The sequence below is a fragment of the Dromiciops gliroides genome, chromosome 2 (genome assembly GCF_019393635.1).
Source record: "Dromiciops gliroides isolate mDroGli1 chromosome 2, mDroGli1.pri, whole genome shotgun sequence".
Taxonomy (NCBI): domain Eukaryota; kingdom Metazoa; phylum Chordata; class Mammalia; order Microbiotheria; family Microbiotheriidae; genus Dromiciops; species Dromiciops gliroides.
In genome coordinates, this window is record NC_057862.1 from 538,209,676 (window position 1) to 538,222,732 (window position 13,057).

At 41.0% G+C, this 13,057-nt stretch overlaps 1 pseudogene; it reads left to right on the forward strand.

Moving 5' to 3' along the window:
* The first annotated feature begins 11,971 nt into the window (after nt 1-11,971).
* On the forward strand, nt 11,972-12,703 carry LOC122739259 (annotated as a pseudogene).
* The last annotated feature ends 354 nt before the right edge of the window (nt 12,704-13,057 follow it).

Below are 13,057 nucleotides of genomic sequence, written 5' to 3' on the forward strand. Positions count from 1 at the left end.
CAAACCACATAATTTTTCTGAGTTCCTAGTCAAAAACGAGGAGTTGGATTAGATGATTGCTACGGCCTTACAAGTCTGTCATTTTGTGATTAAGTTCACTGAATTACCCACTTTTAGGCAAAATCTTTAATGTCTAGAAAAATTCTTGACAATGTTTAATTTTTCATTTGTAGATAAGAATTATAATTACCAAGCCTTTGTGGAATATGTCTTTTATGGCATTCTGTGATCTAACCAGACAGACAAATGGCATCTTTTGTGAACTAAGGCATGACAAAGGCATGAAGATACAGAGATAGAGGGATAGACAGAAACAGAGAGAAAGATAGAAGTAGAGGCAGATAGAGGTGTAAGCATAGAACTATAGCTAGATAGATGATAGAGAAATCAATATTGATATAGGTATAGGTATAGCTATGGACACAAATATATCACACATATATATTTAAGTCAATAAAAAATGATCTTGAAGCATGGAACATATGTCACTGGGGAGAAAGAGAAACATCAGTGACCAGATTTCCTTGAGTTGCTCAAAAGTGGTAGAAAAGGTTAAAAAAAGAAATAAATTGCTTAATCTTGAAAATAAAGGAGGAAAAAAAAAGAGAATCATGTGAGAGAGCTAAAAACACCATTTTTTAAAAAGGAAAAAATATCTTTAGGAGCTACATATTAAACACACATATATGTATACACACACACACACTCCTGTTACCAACTGATGCAGATCTTGGTTCCTCTATGCCTTAGTAGACAACCTTCAGACTTCATGAGTTGTGATGGCTGAAAAAACTATCAGTTCATGTCATCTCTCTAATGATGAATGACGATTGTATTTAGGAGTCAGACCTTAGGATGGTACATGTGGCTCTAAGTTCCCAGAGGCATCTCTTTGCCATGCTGAGGCATTGGTATAGACTTTAGTGGATGCTCAGTCCTTCAAGGATCTGTGATTTATGTGATATTTAAGATGCATACAACAGGCTTACTGAAATCCATGAAACCTAAAATGAAATAAACTATTTCTATAGCATCTTGCCAGCACAGATTCATTCTCCTCCGGCCACTAGCTGAGTAGGAGGGGTTAGTAAAGGCTCTTCCCCAGTAGAGAAAATTTAGAAGACATCATCAGCATCTTTCCCAGGAGGCATTTCCTTCCATGCCCAACTCCACCTGAACAGTGGCAGCATGATTTTCCCTCCTTGGCAGACAAACTTTCAATATCCTGTAAACCTTGGCATGATCCATGGTATTCTTCTTCTCCCCTTTTTCCCCTTCCAGCAGTTTATAAACCTCACAGTGTCCCTAGGGTTTGCTTCATCCTTCAAAGGACATACCTTACCCATCTACCCCTTACCCATATACCTTTACTAGCCCTTGACCCACATAAAAATACTGTTTCTTATGGCTGTGCTAAAGATACATTTCCCTCACCATTTATCATCTCTGTTTTTCTGTCTATCTCTTTGTTTATGCCTCTCTGCCCCTCTGTCTCTGTGTCTCTATCTTTCCCCCCCCTTCCTTATTATTCCCTGTCTCTGGCTCTCCCTTCCTCCCCCACATAATCCTCCCTCCTTCTTAGATATCAGCATGGATAACATTTAAATTGAGTTTCTTCACCCAAACTTTGTTTTCTTATATAGTGATCCTCAACAAGTTCTTGGAAATATTCTCCTTACTAGGACAGTCAGTGGCAGAAGATTAAACTCACTCAACTGAGAAGCATTTCATATATTTGGCAGGGGTGGGGGTGGGGGTGGGGGTTCAATAAAATAGATATGGTGATCATTCCCTTCATCTTAATGTCTACATGTAGTTCTGGGGACTTCCACTAAAGTTGTGCTCTGGTGCCCCATTGTGGTGTGGAAGTGACACTGGGTCCTCAGGTTTCATGCCAGACCTGGGAGGTCCTATCTATCACACTGGAAAAATTTTGTATTTGGCCCACCAGTGACCTACCATTTATTTGATTTTCCTTAGGTCAAGTTAGCTCTGCTTAGAGAGGCGCATCACAAAACCACTAGCCACCAGTTGACAAGTTTTTTGATGATTGCAATTCTTGAGGGTACAACCTGCACTACTGGAGGAGTGTTCATATAAAAGAAATTACATATTTCTTCAAAACATTGTACCACTGTAAGCAAATTGGCTGACCTGAAATGTGCCATAAAGACTTATCTTCCATAATCTCCCAACTCAATATCATTCAACATGTCTTTATGAATCAAAGAGTAGAATATAAGTTGGGAATCCCTAGAAGATGAGGAACCTCAAGATGAATAAGAGCAATATTAAGTCTTCTATCTTATTTTTCATTCCTGGCCATAAATAGAGATGGAAAAAAAACCAGGGACTCACTTATCTCCAACTCAGAAATTTGCCAGAAGAATTCCTTGGGGAGAAAGATGATAGAAATGGATGGGATATAATTTCTCAGTACTTCTAAACCTTTTGGGAGAGGAAGGCAAAGGAGCAGAGTCACACAACAGGAAGAGGGGGTGCATTTTGGCTCCTCCCCAGTGGCTGCTGTGTTGGTTCCCTGGCACAGCTTCCTGTTCATGTGGCGGTCACTGAAGTCCATGAATGTTCTGTGTGCAAAAGGGCTGCAAGACTGGCCTTGTGACTGGGGTGGGGGGTGGGGGGGTTGGTGTATTGCATAAGATGAATTTTATTATATAAATGAAATTATGGGTATTCCATGAAATTGTAACCTGAGAGGCAATGTGCATGTTGGAGTGGAAAGAGCACTGGACTTTGCAGTCAGATGATGTGGGCTTGTTTTCTAGCTCTATCAGTTACTAGCTATAGAATTTTGGGCAAAAGTTGCTCAGTCTCTGCGAGACTCATTTTATTCACCTGTAATATGGGGACAGTACCACTGAGTTGTAGTGGTAATCCCCTGAAATAAAATGCATGTAAAATATATAAGTATTATATAAGTGGAAATGGAAATTTTCATTCTAATAACTTCTCATGGCATTCTAATAATTTAGCATTGCTATTAGAATGAGAACTCCTAGAAGGTTTTTGTCTGTGTTTTCGTCTTTCTTTGTACTATCCCTGGAGTTTACAGTGCCTGGCATATAGTATTCATTTAATAAATGCTTGCTGGCTGACTGACTAAAGGTTTTTTGTTTTTAAAATGTTATTGTTCTTGTGTTTTTTTACATTACCATCACTTCAGATTATCCTTCTTCTTTCCACTATCCAGCAAGCCAGCCTTTGTAACAGATTTTTTAAAAAGAAAAAAAAAAGGAGTCCAGCAAAAACAACTATGCATCGGGGCAGCTAGATGGCGCAGTGGATAGAGCACCAGCCCTGGATTCAGGAGTACCTGAGTTCAAATCTGGCCTCAGACACTTAACACTTACTAGCTGTGTGACCCTAGGCAAGTCACTTAACCCCAATTGCCTCACTAAAAAAAAACAAAAAAACCCAAAAAAACTACTCATCAATCAAGACTCACAGCATATGCAATATTCCACACCTGTAGTTCTCTAATTCTGCAAAGAAAAAGAAGTGTGTCTTCTCAACTCTGCTCTAGGTTAAGCTTGGTCATTATAATTACAGTGTTAAATTTGTGGTGGTGGTGTTTCTATTTGTATCATTGTAGTCATTGCATACATTTCTTCTTAGTTCTGCTTACTTCACTTTGTATCAGTAAGTATGCTTCTCTGAATTCTTCAAGTCATTATTTTTTTAAATGAAGTAATATTTCATTATATTTATGTACCAAAGTTTTTTTTATATCATTCTAATTTTCCCCCCAAAGTGGTTGGACCAACATGCAACTCAAAATATGGGGTAAGACAAAAGTCATGATGTTTTAATAACTTTTTGAAAACTATTTTTTTCTTTATTTTTTGCCATTTATGAGGTTTTATTTTTAATACATAATGTGAATTCATTTCCAATATATACTATATGTGATGCTATGGTAAATTAAAAACAAAAAATAAAGGAGTTACTAAATATTGAAACACTTTCATGACTTTTGGCCCACCCTGTATAATTTATTAGAATGCCTGTCTTCCTGAAGCCTTTCCAACACTATTTTCATCTTTTCCAATCTTTGTTAATTTTCTATATGTAAGGTTATATATCAGAGTTGTTTGAATTTGAAATTTACTAATTATTAATCATTTCAAGCAATTTTTTCTAATGTAGTTAATAGTTTGAATTCTTCTTTTGATAAATACTTGTTCATGACCTGATTCTGGTTGATCCTGAATTTTCAAATGCTTTGATAGTGAAGTGCAAACTCTGCCTAATCCTACCAAAGTCAAATGATTTTGAGTACAGACCTGCTACTGCTGCTAATCTATTGTATGAGAATTGACCCTACTAGGTTCAGAGATGCTTATCACCTGGCTAGTCACAGGGTGATATGTTTTTGTTTTTTTGTTTTTTTTGTTTTTTTTTTAGTGAGGCAATTGGGGTTAAGTGACTTGCCCAGGGTCACACAGCTAGTAAGTGTTAAGTGTCTGAGGTCGGATTTGAACTCAGGTACTCCTGACTCCAGGGCCGGTGCTCTATCCACTGCGCCACCTAGCTGCCCCCGGTGATGTGTTTTTTAGCTACAGAAATCCTTGTAAACCACATGCTGTTACTGTGTGTGTGTTTGTACACATGCATGCATGTGTGTGTGCGGTTGTGTTATAATCTGCCCTGATGGAAGAAACGAGCAAAGAGGGATGAGGAGACAAGATCTATGAAGCAATAACATAGAAATTTTCTACAAGGAGGAATTCACATTTAGTACTTTAGAAACTATAATTCCATGAAGAACATAAAAAAGATTAAAGGAGGAAGGAAGGAAGGAAGGAAGGAAGGAAGGAAGGAAGGAAGGAAGGAAGGAAGGAAGGAAGGAAGGAAGGAAGGAAGGAAGGAAGGAAGGAAGGAAGGAAGGAAGGAAGGAAGGAAGGAAGGAAGGAAGGAAGGAAGGAAGGAAGGAAGGAAGGAAGGAAGGAAGGAAGGAAGGAAGGAAGGAAGGAAGGAAGGAAGGAAGGAAGGAAGGAAGGAAGGAAGGAAGGAAGGAAGGAAGGAAGGAAGGAAGGAAGGAAGGAAGGAAGGAAGGAAGGAAGGAAGGAAGGAAGGAAGGAAGGAAGGAAGGAAGGAAGGAAGGAAGGAAGGAAGGAAGGAAGGAAGGAAGGAAGGAAGGAAGGAAGGAAGGAAGGAAGGAAGGAAGGAAGGAAGGAAGGAAGGAAGGAAGGAAGGAAGGAAGGAAGGAAGGAAGGAAGGAAGGAAGGAAGGAAGGAAGGAAGGAAGGAAGGAAGGAAGGAAGGAAGATAATGGGATTTGGCAGATGCTCAGGGGTCCCACCTGAGGATTGATGATTGATTTGGAATTAATTGAATTGGGTGAGAACCTACTTAAGGGGGATTGGATGTCGACTACACCTGGCTGGCCCTGAGTGATGTGTTCTTCTCAGAGGCTGTGGACTACTGACATCAGCAGAAGGCCACTCACAACCAATCAGCTTGAAGGACCTCTCCTTTTGGGGAGGGAGACAGGAACTAGGAAGAGGAGATTAGCTTGCTGGATTTTTGCTCTTTTTCATGGAGGAACTGGTTTGGTGGAGACAGAGATGGAGAAGAAAAGGAGGGTCCCCTTTTGGGTCCAAACTTTGGCATGGTAGGGGACTTCACGTGGGCTGCTAGGAAAGGAAGTTTGTTTGTTTGTTTTTCTCTCTGGCTATACCGAATAGATCTAAACTAAGATTTTCCATGCTATAAGGAATCTGTTCTCAATCTCTCTCTTCACTAATTTCTAATATACTTTAATAAATACCTAAAAGCCTAAATTCTTGCTGAATTTATCAGTTTCCCCCTCCCGAAACTGGGGGAGGCAGATTAGAACCCACATTTAGATTTAAACATCACAGAAGGAAGTAAGGCAGGAAATAATTATTAAAAACCCATTACTATATGCTAGGCACTGACCTAAGGGCTTTACAAATATTATCTCATTTGATCCTCCCAACAACCCTGGAAAGTAGGTAGTATTGTTATCCCCATTTTATAACTGAGAAAATTGAGCCTGAAAGAAGTTAAACATAAATAAATACTATGAATCAAGGAATAAAAGTTTAGAATAGACAGAAAAGGAAGAGAACAGAGACAAGAAAATAAAGAAATTCCTTTTAGAAAGTGGCATAGAGAACAGGGAGTAGGAGAACAAAACAAAAGAAGTTAGAGCAAAGGAGGGAAAATTTTGAATTAGCGCTGTATATAAATATTTAGAGTATTTGTATAGCACTTTACATTGCTATAGCATTTATTTAGCACTTTCAGTTTTGCAAAGGCTTTTTTTTATTTGTTTGTTTTTTTGGGTTTTTTTTGACTAGGCAATGAGGGTTAAGTGACTTGCCCAGGGTCACACAGCTAGTAAATGGCAAGTATCTAAGGCTGGATTTGAACTCAGGCCCTTCTAAATCCAGGGCTGGTGCTTTATCCACTGTGCCACCTAGCTGCCTCCAAAGCTTTTTTTAAATAACACTTTATCTTAGCTTCACAACAACCTTGGGAGGTAGGTGCTTTTATTATTCTAATTTTACAGATAAGGAAACTGAGGTTAAGAAGTTAAGTGACTTTCCCAGGGTCACACAGCTAGGAATTATCAGAGGTAGAATTTGAGTTTATGTCCTCCTGACTCCAGGTCTGGTGCTCTATCCACTGCACCCCCTAGCTGCCTCTTACTTAACTAAAAGGAGAAAAATAAATAAACAAATAAGCAATGTCATGATGTGTGTCCCAGGGAATAAAAAATAGACATCTCTAGTGTGTCCTCCCTCCACCCTTCTGCAAGGGAGACGTTGATTCCTGTCAGAAAGGGTCAGAGGCTAGCCACTACATTTTCCTAAGAGAGAGGGAGTGCTGGCTATAGTTATATCTATCTGCTCCCTTAAATATTGTTAGTCTAAGGGAAGTAACTCTAAGATTCAAGCTAAACTGTTTGCTATTCATTCATAGAGAAAGGAGAGCCCCAAGATTTATATCCAAGGCTTGACTCTCTTCCTACCAAATACCAATTTTACAATGAATACATATAGAAAAGTAGCAAAGGAACACATTTGTCCAAGTCGATAGCAAAACAAAAAGCAGAGAAAGCATACATATGAGAATATATACCATACAGTAACGATTGATGGAACTCTCCCATTGGGAGTGAAATATATCAACTCAATGAAGAGAGATGCTCAGATCTCACACAAGGAGAAAATTCTATGAAGTCTCTAATATAGCAAACTGAGGACAGGGACACAATAGCACCTGCCAATGTCTCTCATGTCATCTTCTTCCCAGAGTCTTATTATTACTTTAGCAGCCTATAAAGAGGTTGGCATGTTAGCTCTGAAGAGACCAGATCTGTCTTTTGTCCACCTTTTCAACTCTGCCTCACCCTTCCAAAAGGGCAGGACATTGGTCTCAACCAATGAGGAGAGAGTCTCATATAAATGGGCTATGGTGCTTGGAGTATATTCATAAAAGGAAAAATCTGCCCTGGTAGAGATAATACCCATCCTCACAGACCCTCAAAGTATCGAATGATAAGTTCTCTATGGGTTGTACGGCCAAACCCACCTGCTTTATTTCTACTCTAATGCACCAGATGGCCTCTGCCTTTGCTTCCAACTCTTGAGATTCTGTGTGAATACTAAAAGACTAATGGTGGCCAGCAAGAGTGTATGTTGGCTGGTGCTTTTGTTAAAATCCTAGGCAATGTGTGTAGTTACTTTCTCTCTCTTCCACAAAAATAAAAGCTACTTATCCCAACCCCCAGGAAAGAAAAAGCAAACTACCTGGAAGCCTTGATGATTCATCCATCAAGGCCACAATTGGTATCTAAATGTAGGGAAGCTGATTTTGTTTTTTTTTTTCCCTTTACCTCAAAGCTAAAGCTGCCTTAATACCAAACTGAAATCTTCCTCTGCAATTTATCCCCATTGCTTCTTCTTCTGCTCTTTGAAGCCAGGAAGAGCAAGGCTAATCCCCCATCAACCCAAGAGCCCTTCATATATTTGGAGATGCTCATCCTGTCTCACTATAGTCTTCACATGTCCTGGTCAAACCTCCCCCACTTCCTTTGACTTTGTCCTCATATGACATGACATAAAGACCCTTCACTAGCCTGATTGCCCTGCTTTGGATGCTCTCCAGCTTATCAAGGACCTTTGTACACTGATTTCTCCAGAACTGAATACAATATGCAGAATATGATTTGGCCAGGGTAGAGTAAGGAGAGCCTCTCACCTCCCTGTCTCTTGATAATGTGTTTTCATAAATAGAGCCTAAGCTTGCATTTGTGTGTGTGTGTGTGTGTGTGTGTGTTTCAGGGCAATGAGGGTTCAGTGACTTGCTCAAGGTCACACAGCTAGTAAGTGTCAAGTGTCTGAGGCTGGATTTGAACTCAGGACCTCCTGAATCCAGGGCCGGTGCTTTATCCGCTGTGCCACCGAACTGCCCCCGCATTTGCTTTTTAAAACTGCCATGTCACACCATAGACTCAAATTAAGTCTGAAGTCCACTTAAACCCTTCGATCTTTTCCACTGGAAAAATACCCCATCTCTAACCACCCTAGTACTAGTTGCTCCTGTTCTCTTCCCCCTCCTCACTGAGCCAGAAGGAGTTGGTTTACTCCCTGCTCCCCACTGCCACTTCCCTTCCCTCCCATCACAAACTCCAATTCCTCTTCTTGTTCTCTTCCCTCACTTTCCTCCCTTCACTCCTCCTCCCCTCTTCCCTCACTTTCCTCCCTTCTCTTCCCTCATTTTCTTCCCTTCACTGTCTTGACATTACAGCTGACCATTTCAGCTATCCACTTTCATCCACACGCCAATCATTTGTCCCCTTGTCCCATTGTCGTTCACACGCAGTCTTTCTCTGATCTTCTGTTGCCCCAGCATCTACTCCCTTTTCTCCTCCTATGCTTCTGGATGTCACTGGAAAAAGTCCTGCCATTGTGCTAATACTAGACTCAGTACAAATTCATGTTCTCTAATCACATTTGGATCCTGTAGCAGTCCTTTCCTACTTATTGCCCTCCTTGCAATAACATTCTAAACCTTTTCTTTTCTCAAGCCCCATGTGCCAATCTCATTCCCCTGCTTCTTGGTGAATAGCTTTTTTGTTTTACTGATGTAGTCCATCTTTGGCTATCCCCCCTTCCAGAGGGGCAGATACCTGAGCTGTTGTCCTCTGTGGACCAATCAAAGCCAGCTACTCAAAGAAAATGAAAGCCATCAAGTGACCCATTTCTGCAGTACCACATCTCAAGCCCCCTGCATGTTCACCGGGCCACACCCTTTCTTTGCTTTGACCTCCAAAGACTTACAAGCACTAACCTCTCTACTAGTATTCTTGATACTACCCCTTGAGAACTTTGTCACATTGATCATCTCCTCTGTTCCTCATATTTTCAATCTCTCCCAATCTACTGGCTCCTTCCCAGACACTAACTCAAGTTTTCCTCACTTTTAAATCCATACTCTATCCATCATGCCTCTCTACTGGAGGCTTTGCCACAGAGAATGGTTTCTAAAACCTTCCACAACTCTCATAGGAAACCCTTGAAGTTGGTTGATAGCAACTAATTTCCTATGAGATGATTATTCCTGGCTCATTGGGAAGCCTGTAGCTCTTCAAGTAAGTTGTGTGTGTCTGTGTGTGTGTGTGTCTGTGTGTGTGTGTGTGTGTGTATTTTAAGCATCTTTGGATATGCCAAAGGCAGAGATCTTTCACCCAAGGTCAAATAATAGTTTCATTTGAGTAAAGTACCCAGGGAAATTCTATTTCATGGTTTCTTAAACCTTTGTACAGTATGTCACAGAACCCTCTGTTCTTCTGGTACACCCTATATGAACCCCTTCTTAGAGATGTTTTTAAATGCACTAAAGTAAATATATAGGATTAGAAAGGAAAACAATCATATTGAAATATGGTTACATTTAAGTTCACCAACTTAAGAACCTCTGCTCTATGGTGCCGTGATCCAAGTCAACTCTGAAGGAGTTAAGAAAAAAATGCAATCCATTCACAGAGAAAGAACTGATGGTATCTGACTACAGATGGAAGTATGTTTTGTTGTTGTTAGTTCCTCTTTCTAAAGTTTTTTTTGTCTGATGTTTTGCACAACTGTACATGTATAGTTTATGTTAAATTGCTTGAGTTCTTAAGGGGGGTAGGGAGGAAGGAAGAGAATTTGGAACACATGTTATAAAAATTGATGTTTCAATTTGTTTTTATGTGTAAGGTGGGGAAATTGTAAATAAATAAATAAACAATTTTTTTTTTAAAAAAAGAACCTCTGCTCTACTCTGACTGGACAATTTCTCGGAGGTGGTCAATGAGTTCTGGGGGAGGGGGAAAGGAATTGTTTACTTCCCTCCCCCCACATAGAACTATCTATAGCTGTATTTTAGCATAGCATTCTTAGTGGATCCTATCTTCCACTATAGGAACTTCTTGATCTGATCTTCTCATAGATATTGCTAAAGAGTATTCACCAAGGGTACCCCAGAGTTGGAATAAGGGGATCTAAAATAAAATTATACTTAGTTATACACCTAATCCATTGATAGATAGATAGATAGATAGATAGATAGATAGATAGATAGATAGATAGATAGATAGATAGATAGATAGGTGATAGATAAGTAGATAGGTAGATGATAGAGATAGAACATTTATAATTCATTTACTGTAGACCTGGGGATACAGATATAAGAGAGCAAGACATTTCCTTTCCTTGAGGAACTTATATCTAGTTGGGAGAGGGGATAATAGGACCTAGGAAGAGCTATATAGAGCCTTGACTAGAGTCTGATGAGGACTATACCTAGGCATGGGTAATTATATTGACTAATACTAGGATCTGGTGGTAACCTAACTAGTCAATGGACAGAGAAAGGAAAAGGGAGATTTTTTTTTCAAATATTCCAGTTTTCAAAAAAATTCTGGGATAAAACAAGCATTTATATGACATAGTATAATAAAAAGGTGATTACACATGAAACTGCAAATCTATTATGTACAACTTGCTAAATAGAAACTGGAAGTACATCATGACCAGCCATTACCAGAATCCAAGAGAATAGACCAGTGAGCTGTATTGAATCAGAGGCAGGAAATGGTATTGAAGACAGAAGCAAGGTAAAAAGCCAAAATGACAAAAGACAATCCCTCCCCTTCTGAAATTAGGTTCATAGATCCAGAAGGGACCTTTTGGAAAATCCAGTCTGACTCTTCATTTTACAGTTGCAGGAAAGTTAAATGATTTGCCCAAGGTCACACAGGGAGTAAGTGGCAGAAACGGTATTTCAATTTAGGTCTTGAGCTTCCAGAGCCAAAGTTCTTGCCATTGTTCACAACATGGTCTGAGAGGGTGAATAGAAAGAAACAAGGTGCCATCTTCAGACTGATAGACATAGATGCTAGGATACAGACAAAGTATTGGGCTAAATAATGTGCATAGATTGGTCACAATCAAAAACTTCAAATACATACACAAATGTTCTCCAGCCAGCTTATTCCCCGCATGTCCAAACCCTTATAAGTTGAGGAACTCATGCCTACACTTTTCTTCCACAGAATTTATGGGTCAATAGATGGATGATATCAAGAGTGCCAGCTAAAATCAGGACTTGAATTAGGAAAAAGAAAAAGGAAAAAGAAAAGGGACTTTTCTATTTCTTCATCCTTAACCACCCTTCAATCTTGAACATTTCACTCTGCAAACTTAGGCTTTGTGAATGTAAGAAGTAAAAAGAATAACACTAGAAGAAAAATGGGGGGTTGGGGTATTAGAGTACTATAGAAAGGGACAAAAGTGGAATATAATTATAAAAGGCCACTAGATGGTAAAATGGATAGAGTGCTGGCCCTGGAGTCAAGAAGATCTGAGTTCAAACACAGCCTCCCTTCAATGATTAGGATGGAACACTATTGTGCTGTAAGAAATGAGCAGGAATAACCCCTGAATATCCTCCCAAAGAAGAGCTGGCATGTTTGAAATAAGGGCAATGTCGCCTGTGTATGGCGGGACAAAGCCCAGGTCCCAGATGAGCAGTGGGAACAGGAGCAGCGGGTACTGCCGGCCGACAGGAGACTCGAACTGACCTCCTCCAGAAAAGAGCCGGACACCAAACACTGTTTTTTCACCCTGTAGACCTGTTTCGGGAGCTGGTAAAGAAAGGGAAATGGACAACCTGTGGCAACAGAGAGTACAAGGAAGAAAAGAGGCAGGAAAAGGAACAACAGGAAAAAGCCCTAGGGCTCCTGACCCACATGGGCCAGAGTGCAGCAGAGGCACAGACTCAGCCCCCTTGGTACCAGCTGCCCCCCAAGGCCAGGGGCACACAGTGTGACCCTGTACCTGATGCAAAAGCCAAGAGCCATCTGGGCGCACTCTGGGAGCTTAAGAGGCAGCTGGACAAGAAGAAGCAGAGCAAAGGCGATGGAGAAGGGGGTGGCCATCACAAGGAGCCGGAGGAAGAAGCGCCTCAAGAGGCGCGGAAGCACTTTCTTGGAGCAGCTTCAGGCAGAGCGCCTGAGGAGAGAAGCTTCAGAGCGTCTCGGCCAAGGCCCTCAGGGCCTCAGTGGGAGGAGAGGAGAGCAGCCACAAGCGGAAGAGGAGGCCGACGAACTGAAGAGAAGATACAATTCTCAGCTCCACCCCCAGCTTGCCCGGCCCCCTCGGTGCTAGGAGCTCAGAGAAGGGCTGCAGACGTCATATAAAACGATTTATTCATAAATATCTTCTAAAATGAAAATAGGTTTACGAAAAACAAGTCCTTCCCCAGCTGGGGAGGGACGGGGGGAAGGAGAGTCCCTGGCCCGGAGAGCCATCCCTTGCCCCAAGTGCTGGGGGCAGGCAGGAAGGGGAGGGCCAGGGGAGGAGAGGGTCAGAGGGCAGGGGTCACTGCAGGGCCCGGTCCTCCAGGTAGCAGTCCTTGAAGGTGAAGCCCTCCTTCTTTCCCTGGCCCCACTCCTCATAGTCAAAGTAGACATAGGTGCCTTGGGGAGACAAGGCAAGTCAGGGGGCTGACCACAGTCAACT